This window comes from Chaetodon trifascialis, chromosome 15 (genome assembly GCF_039877785.1).
Source record: "Chaetodon trifascialis isolate fChaTrf1 chromosome 15, fChaTrf1.hap1, whole genome shotgun sequence".
NCBI classification, from domain to species: Eukaryota; Metazoa; Chordata; class Actinopteri; order Chaetodontiformes; family Chaetodontidae; genus Chaetodon; species Chaetodon trifascialis.
In genome coordinates this window covers 15,999,756-16,017,490 of record NC_092070.1, presented here as the reverse complement: position 1 = coordinate 16,017,490, position 17,735 = coordinate 15,999,756, and the positions used below count along the sequence as shown (strand labels likewise).

Below are 17,735 nucleotides of genomic sequence, written 5' to 3'. Positions count from 1 at the left end.
CGCAGTGTTTTCACAAACACTGCTGAAGCATGTCCTTCCTTGAGAGGGAATTAGGATCCTCTCTGTAATAATCCACCCAACAAATCTTATAAATGAAAAACAGGACCGCATCATTCATAGCGTGTCTGTCAGAAAGAAAAAAAAAAAAAAGGAGAGAGAGGAACAAAAACAAGGGGGAAAAAGTAAGACGATGATAAAAATAGCAGATGTTGAGAGTCACTTCTCGAAAGGTGTGTCATTCAGGGAGTCTGGGACGAACTTTTGGCCGCGGCTGAGCTCTAAATTTAGCATATTTGCTAAAATAAAAAGTGAGTTCAGTCACTGGCACTGGAACTTTCTCCTCTCCATTCATGACCTCAGTGGTGCAGCCGGCGTCACTCAGTGACGAAATACAAACCATATAAAACAACAAAAAAAAGACCTCCTCAAATACTCCGAGTACATAAGGAAACAACCGCAATTTAATGTTCCCTGTAAATGATCCTATTATGGAGCCCCGAGTCCAAATCAACAGAAAAATATGGCTGCCCACTTTCTAAATTTAGAACAGAGCTTGAGGATAAATTACAGTACATTTTACATAACGACTTTAAACAGAACACAGACTTGTTTGAGATAAAGAAAAACAAGAATTAAAGCCTTTTACTTGAGTTTCTACGACTGTGAGTTCAAAAAGTGAATAAAGGGAAGCGTGACACATGCAGAAAGCTACCGTGTTTGTTTACTGTATCCCATCATGCCGGAGATGAGCCTGTGTGTGGCAGGCTGGGGAGGATGCCCCTGGGCCAGGCTGAGGAGTAAGTGAAGCAGAAGTCCCATCTAAGCTCCAAAGCATGCTAGTGTCGGGCTGTAACTAAAACACAAGCACAAACACAGGCGATGCTAAGGATTACACCCTGACATACCGCCGCAGGATAACCACAGACAGCACAGGTGTAACCGTCGCCGCGGACGCATTCTTAGCGTCTCCGTTCTGCCGCTGGAGGTCTGACTGACGGCTCATCATCTGCCCTCGCTGGCTGCGTGAAACTTGTGTAAACATCGTGGGCTTTTGTATGTCTGTGTCTGTTTGTGTGTGCAGGGGAAGCTGCAGGTGAGCAGGACACACACACACACACACACACACACACACACACACACACACACACACACACACACACACACACACACACACACACACACACACGAGGATTAGAATGGCCTAATGTCATGTCGAAGAAGCCTCGTGGCACAATACCACGCATTCTTTCAGAGACTGTAATATGTTTCGAGAAATTATAATTGATATTATTTGTCTCATTTTCCCCTCAGGAGTTCAATCTGATCTGCATCAAGTTAGGAAAATATCCACTCAGACAATTTTAACCCTTTTTTCAACCATTGGGATGTTGTTGTTTTTTTAAATTGTGTGTTTTCTAGAAAGCAAAAAGCATAATATTTGGTGAGAGCAGCTGGGATTAAGGGAGAGGAAAGCACATTTCCTCAGTAAACAGCACCCTCTAGAGCAGCACCCTACATTCAGTCCTGCACCTCACTCTCAACTCTTGTTGCTCTTCATAAACAGCAGAAAATTATACTCCATCAGTAACCATTATTACATGCAAAAAAAAAAAACAAATCCAGTCAGCTACGTTCATTTGTAAAATGAGAAAATGAGAAAATCAGACACGCTAACAGGCTTATGCTTGCTTTTGTCTTTTTTCTTTTTAGAGATACCAAATAAACAGGTTGTCTTGTTCTCTGGCTTATTTCTGAGCCACATGTGTGTGATTCCAGAGGTGAGGCTGAACCGCTCATTTTCCCAGTGTGAGTTGATAATGAGGCAGGCCGTTATTAAGATGTTTGCTTTAATCGTGTTCAGGGTTATTAGGGGCGGTTTACAGTACACAAGAGAGATTAAGGTAGGCCACGCATGACGGAAAGAGCTGAGGAGGCCAGCGATAAGCCCGCTACCCACAACTGTGAAGCGGGCTGAGAAATATGAGCGCACAGTAGGACATGAAACCCGGCAAGACAAACCTGCATCCCTCTCTCTTTCTCATTCTCCCTCTCTGAGTTCGCCTCAAATCATGTTACACAACCACAAAGGAATGCCTCATATATCGGAGACAGATTTAAAACAAGCGGAAAAAAGAAAAGAACAGTAGAGAGAGGATCTCAGAGGGATCCACTGAAGCCGTGGGTGTTGTTTACTTCCTTTATGTTTGTATAAAAGGACAACATGACAGGGAGCTTGGCAGTACTGTAAAGGCACACTGCAGTGACACAAACAAGTCCAGACACATACGCACCTAACTCCTTCACACATGCTTACATAAACTAAATCAGCCCGAGACACACGGTCGTGTGCACCAACCGGGGAGCACTACACGTTTCCTCTATATTTTTCCATACCATTAATAAAAATAGACATTGCACTGTTTCAGTACTCTTTGTTGGAATTCAGGGAGCACTTGAAAATCCATCATTTTATGAGCTTTTTAAACTTTCCCACAGAATTCCCACTGATTTTCCGTACATTTGACCCACACACATTAAAGTAGCACTCAATTAGGACGGCACGCTGAGCCTGAAATGGGGAACTCATATGCTGCTCAAATACAGTATGACATACAGTTTAGCACCCATATTTACGAGACCCACGCAGCATTAAAAACAATGCTATTTCCGGACATGCAGACAATGGAAAGTCATTCATTAAGTACAAATTAAAAGATTTTTGCATTTTTGAATACTGCAAAAAACTTAAAAGTTGTACACTAAGGCCAAACTGAGCTGAACTGTGTTGGTAGCACTGGGTGGATCCACACTTTGGGAATTTTTAAGTTAAAGCACTTTCATAGGAGACAAAAGCTGGGTTTGGTTTACATCTACACTATCCGTGTCTTTGCTGCAGTTGCACAACAAACCGCATAAATAAATAAAATAAACCGCAAAAATCTAAGATTAACAGACACATTTCACACATCCTTTTGGACCGCATTCGTCAAAGGTGTGTGTGTGTTTGTCTATGTGTGTATCAAGTTAGCAGAAGGTCAGAGTGGTGAAGTATTAGAGCAGTGTTTGCTCTCTTCCATGTACTCTTGGGGACCAGCCTGTTTGAGAGTTTGAACAGTGACGTGTGAAACCCGTAAAAAACAGGACATAGCGCCGCTCTGTTTACTTAAGAACACCCAAAGAATGGACTGCCATTACAAAACAAATCCCTCAGCCTGCATTCCTGCTGTCCATCAAACCCTACCTGTTGAACAAGATATGACACAGAGCGGAAAAGGTAGTTACAAGAAGATCTACTTCACGGCGGGATGACTTGCGATTTGTTCCGAGGCTGTCAGCTCTCTGACCTTCAGACGTGGCCCAAGGAAAAGAAGCATGCATCCACAAGTTTGCTTGAGAATAAATGCTCGTTCTCTCTCTCTCTGCTGGAAGTATGAACATTAATAAGGAAACGCAAATTAAGGCCTGTAGTCAGAGGAAACATCAAAACAATTGTGGAAAGTAATGGAAATATCTTCATTACCACAATTATTTCAAATATTTTCTTGTAATAACATTGTTGGGGGGAATTCTGGGAACAGCTGATTAATTCATTTAATTTTCATGATCTTTATGCAGAATCCACAATATTTTTTCAATGCAGCTCTGTGCTTGTGCACACAGTGGATATGTAATTTAATCAATGAAAACACACAGTTACAGTGAGCATTTAACACACTTTCGAGTTGAAGACTTTCATAAAGATCCTGCAACTCTGCAAATCACATCTCGACAGCTTCACGGGACTTTTTGCCAGAGAACAAATATGACAGTATGAAAAAAGTACGAAACGTCGGCTGTTTAAGCCGTCAGCACAGTGACAGCGCAGAGCCGTCGCTCATTACAGAACCTGATTTTTGAAGTGCTGCTGGTTGAAAGCTGCATTTGCAGAGTATTTTGTTCATGCTAGAGAGGATTTCTGAATCCAGTCCAAGCTTTCCTGCCACAGCAGATCAATAGGCCTGCAGACTATTAACCACAGGATACTGTAGTAAATATTACAGGAAGTCATCTGGAAAGCTTACGCTGCTCGCAATAATTAAAACACGATGCAGGCGGCAGGGATGGGAGAGGTTCAACAAGACAAAAACAACAACAACAAAACAATACACATAATATAAGTACAATATTATTGAATATTGAAATATTGAATTGAATTGGTATTGCTTCAGCCTCATCAGCACCTCTTCTTCCCCCAGCTGTGTCTGAGGGCGACACGTCTGTGTGGGATCTCTTCTGCACCTTCTGTGCATCTGCCATTTTCTTCTTTTTATTGGAAAATTAATTTGGAGAGGTTGAGGAGTGAGTAATGGGGCCTGCACATTGTTTATAAGCAGGAGTGCAGTGTCTTTCTCCTCTGGACCTTCTGAAATGACCGAGCTGAAATAATTATTTGATCAACATTAACAATTCACCAGCATCTGCTCTGATAACAGATTAATAGTTTGTCATGTTTTTACCCCAAAATAAAAATATTTGGTGCATTTTATTATAGCTTCTAAACTGAGATGATCTGGTGTTTTTCATCTTGAACTCAAGGAAATTTTGACAGTTTCTATACTAAATGATAATGATAATGATTAATTCATAGAAGAAGTAATTAGTAGATGTGGGCAGCAAATAACAATTATTTTCTTATTATTTAATTTGCTGATTTTTTATTTTATTTTATTTGATTCTTTTAATCAATCGCTGAGTCATTCGGTCTGTACAATATGGGAAAACACTGAAAATGTCGGTCACAATTCTTTCAGTTTCAATTCTCTCACAATTCAGGCTAAAGTGACTTCCTCTTACTAACGATCCTGAACCTTAAACTTTTGAATTTGCTAGAACGTAAAATGAGGAAAAGCAGCAGGTCTCCACATTTGAAAAGCCTGAACCACAAAACGGTATTATTTCCTGAAAATTGAAATTAAAAGAGCTGCCGATTACTTGACCATGAAAATATTTTACACTTACCATTAATACTTAGCAATTTCTACTTTTCACACACACTATCATGAGAGTCACAGCATTACACTGCAGTGTATCATGATGGACGTTTTCCCCATCAATTATAATCTACATTATGAAACCCAAAAGACAGTTTAATAACGGTGCCTTTTTCCTGCCTTCTGTCCCGCATCTGCTCTCTCAAACATTTTAATGATGTTTTCAGCGGAGATGCCCGACTTGCTCTTATGTAACATGTGATTCAGCCCATGAAAACAAGCGGATGGATCCGATAGCAAAGCAGGGGTAACCCTGGGTGGAAATCAATCAATTGGAACATATGAAAAGAGAGAGAGGCACCACAAGCTTCCAGCTCCCTCCCCTTCCCTCCCTGCCATCATCCTGGTATCAGAGGAGCCATTGGGAGAACTGGATGTGATTTGTATGTGTGTTTTTGAAGAGGGGTGCTCATAAACAGCCATGAAAGGGGCCCCTCTATTCAGCCCGCCAGCAGAGATGCGCTTCACTGGGCCGGCCTTTTGTCTTCCCCTGTTCACAAAAACTTAAGCGTAGAAAAAAAAAGGGGGGGGGGTTGATTCTCTCGATGTGAGCAGGCCCAAATGATGCCATTAGACTGGGCGCCCGCTTTGGGTGAAAAAGGCTTCAGTAGCGTTTGAAGTGATTTAAAAGATGCAGGAGAGAGCTGCCTGCAAATCCTGTTTGGGAATAACACTGGAGGAGAAAAGGGAGGTAAAATGCCAAGCTGGTGATCATTCTATAGTATGCAAAATTGCTCTCAACTCCATGAGTGCCGTGGGTGTTAAAACAAAAGCTGGGGAGCATTCCTTTGTCACGTGATGAGGGTCAATGTGCTGCGGTGGTGCGTGGGGTCAGGAAGTTCACCAAACTTCCCACGCTGCCTTACACCATAAGATCGCAGTTAAAGCCTGCAACGCTCTTCATTACTGGCAGGGGAATTTTGTTTCCACAAGGGCCAGTGCCCAAGTGCCCACACGGGGATGAGCCATCAGGAAAAAAAAAAACAAAAAAAAACAGACTTCCTCATCAGCCTGAAAAGGCTAATGCACCAGCTACACACCCAGGAAAAGAGCAGACTTTTCACATGAGAAAATGTGGCAGGTGTGTATCGTGATGTCACAGTGATCTAACAGCCAAACAGTACAGGTATGTCACGTATTGATACTTCGCCACTACAATGCAAAAACCTTCCCACTCGAGCGGTGGAGAACCGTTCCAGAGAGCCAAGCAGGTGATAATTTGACACTGTGCCCGCCAATGGCATTGTGCGGGGCATGTCATCACCGTGCCCGTTTGTCGGCAGCAACCTAATAGGCATGAGAACCTGACAGTGTCAACAAAGGGACAGTGCCAAACAAAACCACTTGTTATGAGCGAGAGGGCTCCTGAACAGGCTAGGTCCGGTTCCACTGCACTGCGCTCAGCCCTCATTTCCAATTACATTAAGTCTCCTTGACATCTCAGCTATCAGGAAGAACATTCGGTTTGTTTTTCTTTCTGTCATTAGACTCTATTTTCAGCAGCTACCCACGCTTACTCTCATGTGACCTTTTCCGTGTTTGAATTCTTCCCATTTGTCTATTTTCATATAGTTTAGAATTTCTTTTGTTGTTGCTGCTGCTGCCTGTGACAGACCGAGGAGAGCAGCGCGTGGAGTTTCCACTCATAACCTAAGCAGGTAGATGATTTTTATGAGGGACATGACTATTGACGTCATTGGTCATGTAATGACCTGAGGTTTTATCTGTGCAGGTTCTCCTTGTGAAAAAAAAAGCCATTATGTTTAATGGAGGCTCATGGGAAACATTTCTGGAAAAGGGACTTCTGTACCAATACTTGGTAGTCTTGTAGAAAAAGGTACCAAAGGAGGTTGAAAAGTAAGCGGTAGTTAAATACTAATCTGTTAAAACATCATTAGAAATTATCTACGCACACCAGGTGAGCTAACAGTGAGTGGGCTGGAAACATTCAGCAACTAATTGGCTCCAAGCTGATGGGTTTTCCCCCACTTGCCATATTTGTCAGCCGTCTGGCCTGCCAAACAATATCACCTCTGACTGCACACGACAGGGCAGTCAAATGACCTACATACCTTACTTATCATGAAGGTTTATCTTCCATGCAGGAGAGGATACACGAGCCACACAAATACAATAATACAAGTAATTAATCAATTCTGAGGCCCGCTATGAAGCTTAAACACTGAGCAGAGACGCTGTCAGGAGAAATGTGAACATGCCACGGCTGCAGCTGCTCCTCCAGAGCTTCAAAGCGTTATGTTTCCCACATTCTGAACTGCGTGCTGTGGTGATGTGCCGATCGGCTCTGATGTCATCCGAAGCCGCATGTACACATTAATCATCCACCCGCCACCCACACGAACAAATTATTTTCTCCGATTTAGAGACCCGCACCCACATGGACATTTCACTGCACTTCTATCAGTCCCTGTAGGCTATACTGCCTTTCAAATTATGCCTGAACAGCGCGAGCTTTCCAGGTGATTTCTTTATTGTGTGCTGTTTTGATGTATGAGTGTTTTCTTTAATCATTTACTTAAATGATTAGAGAGGCTGCTCACAGTCATTTTGCATGTTCCCATGCATGTTGTAATGTCAGTGCAGCAAATATCTTGGGGAATTTAAGTAGCAAAGCTGAAAACTAGAGTGGTAAACCTGCCAGGACAGAGGAAGCTCTTCAACTTTTAGCGTCTGAGTTAGCTTTTTCTGGCACTTCTGATGGAGGTCAGGACTTATCAGGACAGCTGATTTATTTCATACAATTTCACTGGATGAACCTTGACTGTGTGTGTGACTCACAGAACAGTAATTACATTAAATCCATTAGATTGCAGCGGGAGTGTTAAATAATTGATAGGCTGCTGTGCACAGCGTCTCTCTCAATGGAGAGACACACCACTGATGGTAATATAATTGATCATTTCCTCATTACTGACCCATCAGCAATTAATCAAAATTAATTTTTATGACCCAGTTTGCCAAATCCGTAGATTATCTGCACTGCCTCCTGATATAACTGGTACATGATATGTAAAATAAAAATTAAAATCAACCACGCTCAACAGACTGCACCAGTCAATCAAACTTTGCATGCCAAAATATTCCTAGAAAATTCCAGGATTGAATTTATACAAGCAAGGTTCACTGAAGTTCAAACAAACAATTTAAAACGTGTGAAAAAACAAACACTGAAACGCCACGTCTGTCATTCAGTTCACAACGAGATGAGGCTAAGCTGACACTTTGTACGGCTTCCAAAACCACATTCTGTGATACCATTTTTACACCATATAAGTTTGTGTATGTATGCACTAATTTCAATCAATTCAGGTCATTTTTTTAAATGTGGGTAAACACGTTTACATCTTGTCCTTCCTCTTTTTCAGAATCAACACCAGTTACATGATGTTTGAGCTTCCCGACTATTTACGCGCAAACGTTCGGACCTTCAACATACGTCACAGCATCGCGCCGTAATGGTCGTCATGTTTCCATCACTGCCGATCAGAGCTGGAATCAACAAATACCCATGACTACGCCAGAGTCCCCTGACCTGGGAATCAATGCCAACTGTAACTTCTCCCACAGAAGACAAAAGCCAGATGTTAGTGGGCCTTTCAGCACCAGTTGTCAGGTTTAAGAGAGACAGTAATGTTTTGACACATATTCCTTCAGAGCACATATTTACATGTGAGTGTGTTCAAATTATAACAACGCAAGACCAAATGTGGTTTCATATTGTTAATGCGTCCTTGTGAAACCAGGTAGCAGGTTCTCAAATGCGGAGGCCATGATGTCAGTGGAAGTCTTTACCAGGATGCTTGATATGGGTCCTGTGGGCTCCTGCTGATAAGATTGAGGAGCAGGTCATTAGGAGACCCTCAGCAAGCTGTCTAACAATGCTGCCTCAGTCCCAGCTATCAGGCCATCTCACCACAGACCACATGTGGGCTAGCCGGACACAAGTAATCAGGGCTGTCAGAATGGGACCTGCTCCTGTTGCAGAAACCATCTCCACCCTATAAAACTATTTGTACTGCACATGCTGGAACGAAACTTGCACATAAAAAAGTTACGATTTTCAATCAAGAGTAGAAAAAATTCAAATCTGATGAAAGCTTGTGTGAGGACTCGCTTTGTGCTGCATTTAGCAACGTCAAGCAACCATTTCCCACTTGTCCTCTCTTAAGTGACCCTCCTTGCACAAGCATTGCCGCGGACTCTCTGTCGAACCGGTTGGTGGCGAAATCACTGTTCATTGTGATGCCTGTTGTCATGGATACACCCAGGTGTTGCTCACGAGCCAACGCAGAAGAATCAGAAAGCCAAGGCGCTCACTAATCCCTCTCCATACCACAGTGTGTCAATAATCAGGAATGCACTGCCTAAACTAAGCCATTGTTCCTCTGCCAAATAAATCACAAATATAAGCACTGACACTGCCTCTGGGCACTGCCGTCTCTGGGACTGGAAAAGAAACCAACTGAAGAGAAACAACAAGAGTCAGAGATGGAAGAGGGGAGCTTTGATATCTCTCCAGACAGCTTAATACTGTCTAAATCATACAGCTTTCTACCACAGTGCATGGGGGCATGTATAGTGTTGTACTGTTGGGGATTGACAAAGTCAGAGCTCCTGAGAGGACCAGCTGCTGTCAACAGTTGGAAGGCTTTGAACTCGCACTAAGCTCCGAGACAGCAGGAAATATCCTCTTCACGTCTTTGAACTCGGCCCCATTAGAGTTCAATTCAGAATATAAAATCTAATAAAAAAAAAAAACATAATCTCACAAGGACTTATACAGATGCACCTGACAATAGCGTCTGATCTTTGCGGACAAAAGCTACCAAACCAAACGAGCGGTTGCCCACTGTTCGTCTGTCATTGAGCAAAGTTTTATTACTTTGCTTCTGAGCAAAGTATATGGCAAGCTGCCACTTTCAGAATGACAGGGGACTCTCTGAAAGTTATTTGTCTCCTGCGTCATTACTCTTATATGCCTTACTTTCAAGAGGCTAAATGGTAGCTGACATGTTAAAGAGTCATCTTGCCATAAAGTGGCTGCAACTCAACCGTCTTACACAAAACCACAGCTCATACTTTCAGATCAGACGTGCAGACGTGAGTCGTCGTGAGTCCATCACATGTAAGATGAGACAATAGCTTGCCTGTTGTCTCTCCTCTCTGTCTTCTTTTCTGTGTGTGTTTTCAAACACTGCGGTATCATAAAACAGAGCAACGCAGAACCGGGCAAACGGATGCGGCCGGAGCGGTGAGACCACTGTGGAACGCCCCGGCGTTGAAAGGGTCCTCCTGAGAGCTTTATTGTGTGGGGCGGCTAGCCGCAGCAAGTTCTACTTCCCCGAGATGCAAGGCCTCACTGCAAGCCACAACAACGAGCATCTTTGTCAAGCAACACTATTATCTTTGCACATTACAGTAAATGACAGGAGAGGGTACGTGTCGAAGATCCCATTTAATGAGCTCCAGGTATGTGCTTGTCATAAAACGAGAAACTAATTTAAACATTTGCAGAGCTGAGCTCATGTGCCGTCAGTGTCTAGGAGCATGTAAGGGCTGATCTGAAAGCTGTTGCAGAAGGTGATCTCAGAGGCTTCAGCTGTGAGGAAACGAAGTCCACAAAATCTGATCAGCTATCCTAAGTATCATCTCTAGAAATACATCGGGATATGAAACTAAAGTCTTTGGAAACAAATGTAAGTTTAAAACAGAGCTTGAAACCAGAGGTTATTCGGATGCACAAGCTACTTGTTCATTGGACAGAATTTTAGCAGCCTTTGTGGTAGTTAAGAGGCTTCAACTATGGACTTGTTCGGGTTTTTTGTGGTCTTTAAACCAGGTTAAACAACAGAAATCGTCTTCAAATTAATGTTTTGGGTTTGTTTGATGCAGTTGGTGTGTTTTAAGTGTCAGACTGTACAAACCACAAATTGCTCAGAAGACAGAGGTGCACTTTTTCAGGAAGTCTTGGTATACGCATGCACATGGTGGAATTGGTCTCATTTGCACAAGCACGTAAATGCTAAACGCTAAGTGTACATAGCAAATGCATGACTGAACCATCCATGCTTGGAGTAAAAGAGCTAAAACACAGATACTCTTTTTAAGTCAGCAGGTCAAAGACAATCAGACAGGCAGAGGCACTTGACCCTCTCTGCCAGACAACAGCTCAACCTGAACCTGAACCCACTGTCACCTGATTTACGAGCCTGCATTTTAGAAGGCAGCAGGTTGGTTGAGGATTATCTGACCCCAGACTTGTAGAACTTGCCCCCCCACCACCCCCGCTTCATTTGGCAAGTGCTCACTCGTCCTGATGTCATGCGTCTAATTGCTCTCACAGCGTGGGATGTGAAGTCTGATATAAGGTACATTGTTGACTGTGTGCACGGCCTTGTGGGTGTGTGTATGTGTATGTCATGAGGAGCCAAGCTAACACTTGCCTGCAGCAACACACATACACACACACTCATGTCTTCACCTGCCACAACCTATCATTACCGCTGTCACGTAGCCACCTCCGCAGCGGGCCTCGCAAGCCCTGACAACCACCGGCACACACACCTGGAGGGCCGAACACTTAGTTCCCAGCTCTGTGCTTCGTAAACACAGCCTTTTAACACACAGACACACACATATATAAACACACACACCTATTCATATCCTGCAGCCTCAGCTTCTACCTTGCCCCTCCCATTTGCTGTAAAATATGTCTCACTTTTCTATCTCCCCGACCGCAAATGTTTTAGTGCTATTTAATTTATTTCCTTTGTTATCATTTTCCTCACCAGCTTAGTGAAACAACAGAGCCAGGTTGGCAGCCGCTTCCAGGCTGCTCCTGTGACTAGACAAACAACAGGCCACAGTATGTACTCCAGAGCAAACACAGCACGAAAGAAACGGATTCTGAGAACTCGAACGGTGCAATTCAACAAAGGAAAAGGAACTTTCTAATCTAGTTTCGGGTGGAGCAGATTACAATTCAACGAGCCTGATATTTAATGTCTTCCTCTCGCGCTGTTCTTCATCTATGTTTGCTTGAGCCAGGGCAACTTGAGAGTGTCCACAGTTGAAGGAACACACAAGACCTCTGAGCAAACATGCAACACCTGAGCTCAGCCCGCCCGCCACACATGCATGACCTTTGCAGAAGCTGTCACCAAGACAAATCAGACACAAGAGAAGCTTCTGAAGATCCGAGCCTGCTGGTTTAGGGCTGCAGTACAAACAGACACTTCAGGCCGAGTTAATCGAGGGAACAATGGAGGACCTCTGGAACGTGCTACCCCAACAGAAGCCTTTGAGAAGAATCACTGTGGTGTTTGCCCTCCTTTGTCATGTTACAAGGTTGTCTTGGGCCTATGCTTGCTCGGCACCATGTCCCATTCAGAGAGAGCTTAGTGTGTAGCAGGCTACTCTGATAGGTGTGTGAAACCTGAAACTCACAGGCTTTAGAGGCAAACTGTGCAAATGGAGAATCCAGAAAAACAGCATGTCACACCTTACAGGCCTCGGTTCTATTAGGCACTAAAAGCAGATTATCTAGATTATCAGTGCGGTCTCTGACAATGACCTTGAACATGACTTTTCTTGAAAATTACAGATTGCAGCATGCTGTTTAATGACATGAAGTAAGTAGTAAGTAGTTGGAAACAGTCATTTGCAGAGCGTGTAGAAAGTCATAACAGCAACTGAGCAAAGACACACACCCTCTTCACTGGAAATGTAATTCTGTATTTCTAATGGATCGTGGGTGTCACCTCTTTCTCCCTTAAAGGATAACTGCACATTTTGTCCAGTGTTTCTTAAAGGGGAACTCCGCAGATCAGATCTATTTAAATGGCTTGAGGAGTGTATAAAGCCTTTTATGGCTCCAGAAGGAGCTCCACACAGTCTGACGAGTTGCCTCTGTTGGCTGGGGCTGAAGACGGCAAGTTTGCAAATGAAAAAAATCTGTTTTTTTTTTCACATCAGGTGAAGTACTCTTTTAAAAGAATAATGCTCATAGGTACACTGAAACAGTCGTTCATACTGGCAATTAAAAGATACACACAGGCAGGTAGCTGGCGCCATGAAATTTTAACTGACAATAAATTGCCATAAAAATAATTGCAATTAATGACCAAGGTTTCCATCTACATGTAGTCCAAATTTTAAATGAATTTACAGAAATGTGCGTTTCCATCCACGACCATTATGCAAATACTAAAAGTCAAATGTCTCCAGATAAACTGTTGGTGGTGCTAATTTTCCATTCAGGCCCAATATGCCTTGGCAGAATTAGGCGACGCAACAAATAACTGTGATCAGGTGAGGAGGTGCTATGGGAACCTATCGCTTAAACACAACCTCTTCTGCACATCTTCCTGATGAAAAAACCGTAGAGTGGACAGATTATATTCAGCCTAATAAATGCATACAGCATGTAGCACTAGCCCAAAACCTAGCCTCGTGCAACACTCTCTACCTTATCTCTTTGCCTGTAATTGTGTGTGCGTGTGCTGCATATGTGCGTCTGTGTACTGTGTGTTACGAATGACCTCATCAAACCCTAGAATATACAGCAGAGGGATCTGGGCAACATCAGGTTCGAGCTACGCCACAAAGCCCCGATGGTGTCTCTCCGCTTCATTTAAATACAACAATATACAGGTCCACAGCCCACTCCCAAACACACATACACAAACCATTCACGACATGCTAAACTCAATCTCACTCAGAGCGCGTCTGTGCACGAGCGTACATGTGTGCGTGTGTGTTTGTTTGTATGTGGGCTGAAGAAAGGGCAAGGTTCCCAAAAACATGTCATCTTCATTCAGTATGGGGAGCAGAGTGCTGCAGAGGCCTATAGTGAGATGAGACAATGGTTCGGCTGCTCAGCATCACTTAAGCACTGCTTCTTCTTTTTTTTCTGTTTTCTTTGTAGCTGTAATGCACAGCACGAGGGCACGCTGCTGCAAACGTATTCCTTCATTTCGCTGCTGTTGGAATCACAGAATGTGACTGCTGTGAGAAATATGCAGAGCTGTCTCCAGTTAGAGAACTTGGGGAAAGATCCAGCCTCAGGATATGTGTGTGTGTGTGTGTGTGTGTGTGTGTGTGTGTGTGTGTGTGTGTGTACATGCAGAGGGCTCAGGCATGATCAAACAAAGCACATCCAGGTACAGTATGCCATCTGTACTCTCCCCTACGCCCCAGCTCCCCAAAAATTTACTCTCCCCCGCCCTCTCCATCCCCACGCAGAGTCTTTGCGGTATACGGAGTGTCAGAATGAAAGAGGCCTTGTCTAAGAGGCTAATCCTTGGGCGATTAGTCAACGCGTCTCGATTAAAAGCTGGCAATGCTGCCACACCTCCTTCCCTCAACCCCCCCTCCCCAGTGGAAATGGCAGCCCACAGGTGTCCATACAATGTAGAAAAAAAAGGGTGATGGGAGGTGGGTCAGGGGTGACTTTCACATGAGACAGAGGAGAGGAACGAGCCAGGAGCAATGCCTGAACAATGCCTCACAAAAGGCTTGACAGCGGCTGCAGGAGCTCCGTGTCAGAGCAAGTATATTTGGACTTTTTTTAAACTTTCTTTCTTTTGCATGCATGCTCTCCACCATGCCGGGGTTAAATGAGCTTTTTCTGCCTTGAAAACGTAAGAACCAGAAAAGTCAGTAAAGAAAGTGAAGAAAGAAAGAAGTGGCACGTATATTTTTGACAGATTATCCCTTCATCAGTCAGTGTTTTCTGTAAACAGCCATTTCGAAGTGGAAGGATTGAGAGCAGAGATGGGTATTTCACCTAATCAGCCTCATACACCCTCACTTTCCATCAACATAAATACCTCATCTTAAGGGTATTCCCATGCCAGAACACGCCACCAATGACTTACGTATTCTGACTTTGATGAAACTGCACACAATCAGGTGTACACACACTTCATATAGCGATGCTCAGAGGTGCACAACCAAATGTCTGTGAGGTGTTTTTATAGTGTATGTTCATTACACAAGTGTGTATTACATAAGTGCATATTAAGGGAGTGTTGTGTTTTAAAGGGAAGTTAAGAGATATTGCAGGAGCTAAAAGGCCTCTTTAGCTTGGAGGCTGCAAAAAAAGCAATAAATCATATTTTTGTAATGATTTGTTCTCCCTCAGCTCAATATTAGTCACAAATACTGGTCAGTTGAAGGAACTGCTGTGTAACCGTCAGTGTTTTACTTCCTCCATTGTCATTGTGAGTTTAAGCCATTTTTCTTAATCTGCTCCTAGTTAACCGGTGGCAGCTTGAGTATCAGGAAATGACCTTTGGCCCCAGAGACAGACTACTGTACTTCCCCAATCACATCTATCGTGTGCCTAACCTTGAATGAAAGCTCCGAGGGGGAGGGCTGTGTCTTTGGAGACCGGACACAGAGAGGAATCACTTACCACTTTTCCCCAAGAGACCCCAGTGGAGTTATACAGAGGAGGGATTCAAATAACAATGGCAGGAGGGAGGGGCTGAATGTTTCCTGAGATCACATGTTGTTCAGACGACCAGAGCACTTGCCAACCAGCCAGCCGGGCCGGCTGTGCGCGGAGGTCCACGGGGCGAGAACACACATGGTTTGAGTTTGGCTCTGTGTAGGACCGGGAGGAAAGAAGGGGTCTGGTAACAGGAACCCTCCAATTCTCACTTCCTGCTTCTGCTGGAAACGTGATCTGAGTGCCCGTCGTGCCCATCAACACAGAGCGCAGTGTTCACCCGGCAGCCGAGGGGATAGCATGTTCCTGCACGGGGCACCCCATCACGCCGAATGAGCCTGTCAGCACCCTGAAACCCTGAAGGGTGGTGTTTCCCCAATGAGCTCGAGGGGGAGCAAAGACAATCCCATTCAATCATGCTGCCAATCCTCCTGCGCCACTGCGGCATCTCTACAGGAAGTGTTTTTCATACACAGAGGCTGATAATTAAATGTTAAAACAGACAAGATGTCAGGAGTCTTTCTTCCTCTTTTGCTGTCCTTGACATTTTGTCAGCAGCAACACCGGAAACAAACAGTATCTTAAGTGCAATGGGGGGGCAGGTTTTCCATTATATACAGTAGATAGATATTTACAGCTGATAATGAGTGTAGAAAGAGAGGATATACATGGTGACGCACAGGGAGAGGCCTTAATTACAGGCTTGTGCAACCATCTTAATTACCTTTACTACCCGAGAGGCAAATCAGTGTCACTTAAACTGCTCCTGAAGGTAAGAACTCCAGCTGACCTTGTGGTCCCTCCTTGATAGCGGAAGATGACTCATCACAGAATACTACAGGTTACATTTGGTCAAGTAAACACACCACGCTAATAAAACCACCCAAAAGGGCCCACACACACGCACCAATCACCTACATTTGAGCTCGTTTCTAAAACGGAGAGGTGAAAAAGATGGCCGAGCAACACCCGGGCTACTCGGGACGGACGGTTTTGAAGGGAACTGGAGCAGCTTTTTGGACAGAAACAAAAGTTGCACGGGGCAAAGTGTGTGCTGTTGTGTGTCCATGTGCGCTATGTGTGTTGCCAAGGCCCTTGCTCCATTGTTTATGCTCTGCTGTGTCTGGGTCAGCAGGGCTCTTGACTGAATTCTTCCCCCAGCATGCAGAAAGTTTTAACGGTGTTGTTGCAGGAGGAGGAATGATTACATTATAAAAAATACACCACACCATATGTCCTAGTGAGAGCCCAAACCACACGATGACATACAGTAGACTCCATCAGGCCTTTAACCCTGCTCCTGCAGCTCGCGAGCTGACACAGCCTCACCGCGGCTTTGGGCGATCCTCTCACCTGGAGGTATTTCCAGAAAAAGAGCAGGACGGAGTGACTTCCAAGACAGCAAATGCTTATTCAGCAAGTACCCAGTTGATGGAAAAATGGGACGGAAAGACATCACAAGGGAGAATTTGTGCTTAAGAAAGCCTTCGGCTAGCTGAGCGTCTGGTTTTCAATCATGCTCTGTCGTGACCCCAGAATTGGCAAGTTTAAAGTCCGACCAAACACATTAGCAGCTGATTTTAATGACGTCCACACTCCCTCCACTTCTCCTTCCTTCTCTTGAAGATGTGCCAGTCTGTGCAATTAGCTGGTGTAGTGTGTTTGGTTAGGGTGCAGACATGCTGCTGGATTTGATGACACTGTTCAGCTACAGAGTGAGGCACTGTGGGAAAGGCACCAGCAGAGAAGAGTAAATGCAAATGTGGCTTTGGCCACAGAGGTCATTAGTGCTACTTTACACATACACAAACACGGCACGAGCAACTCAGAGATGGCTGCTCAGCTTTTGCATACAACGTTGCCCGTTCTGCGTGAACCTTCCCACACAAGTTCAACCTGGTCGGGAGCCAGTCGGTTACCTCGCTCAGAACCTCGCCCTCTTTCTTGCCGTCTCCATTTCACCCTCTCTGTACTCTCCTTGTGTGTCATAACAAGACAGAGCATGCTCACTGTAAACCTCTTGGGGGGTGAAAGGGATTGGGAGATTAAATTTATTTTGAATTCCTTCCCCTTAATGTGGCAATTACCCCCCTGCCCCCCCCCCCCCACTCCACCCCCCACCCCCGTCCCAGCAGCACAGCATGAAGTCTGTTCCAAAGCACATCTCGTTTATGTTTTGTACACAGAGAGCATTTCTTTCACCCCCAGCCGAATCTCAAACTTCACAGCAG

At 44.3% G+C, this 17,735-nt stretch overlaps 1 long non-coding RNA gene across 1 annotated transcript in view; it reads right to left on the bottom strand.

Annotated features, from left to right (window-relative positions):
- LOC139343025 (uncharacterized) overlaps nucleotides 1-17,735 on the bottom strand; it is a 52,588-nt gene that overhangs the window by 17,076 nt on the left and 17,777 nt on the right. The gene's annotated exons all lie outside the window — the stretch shown is intronic.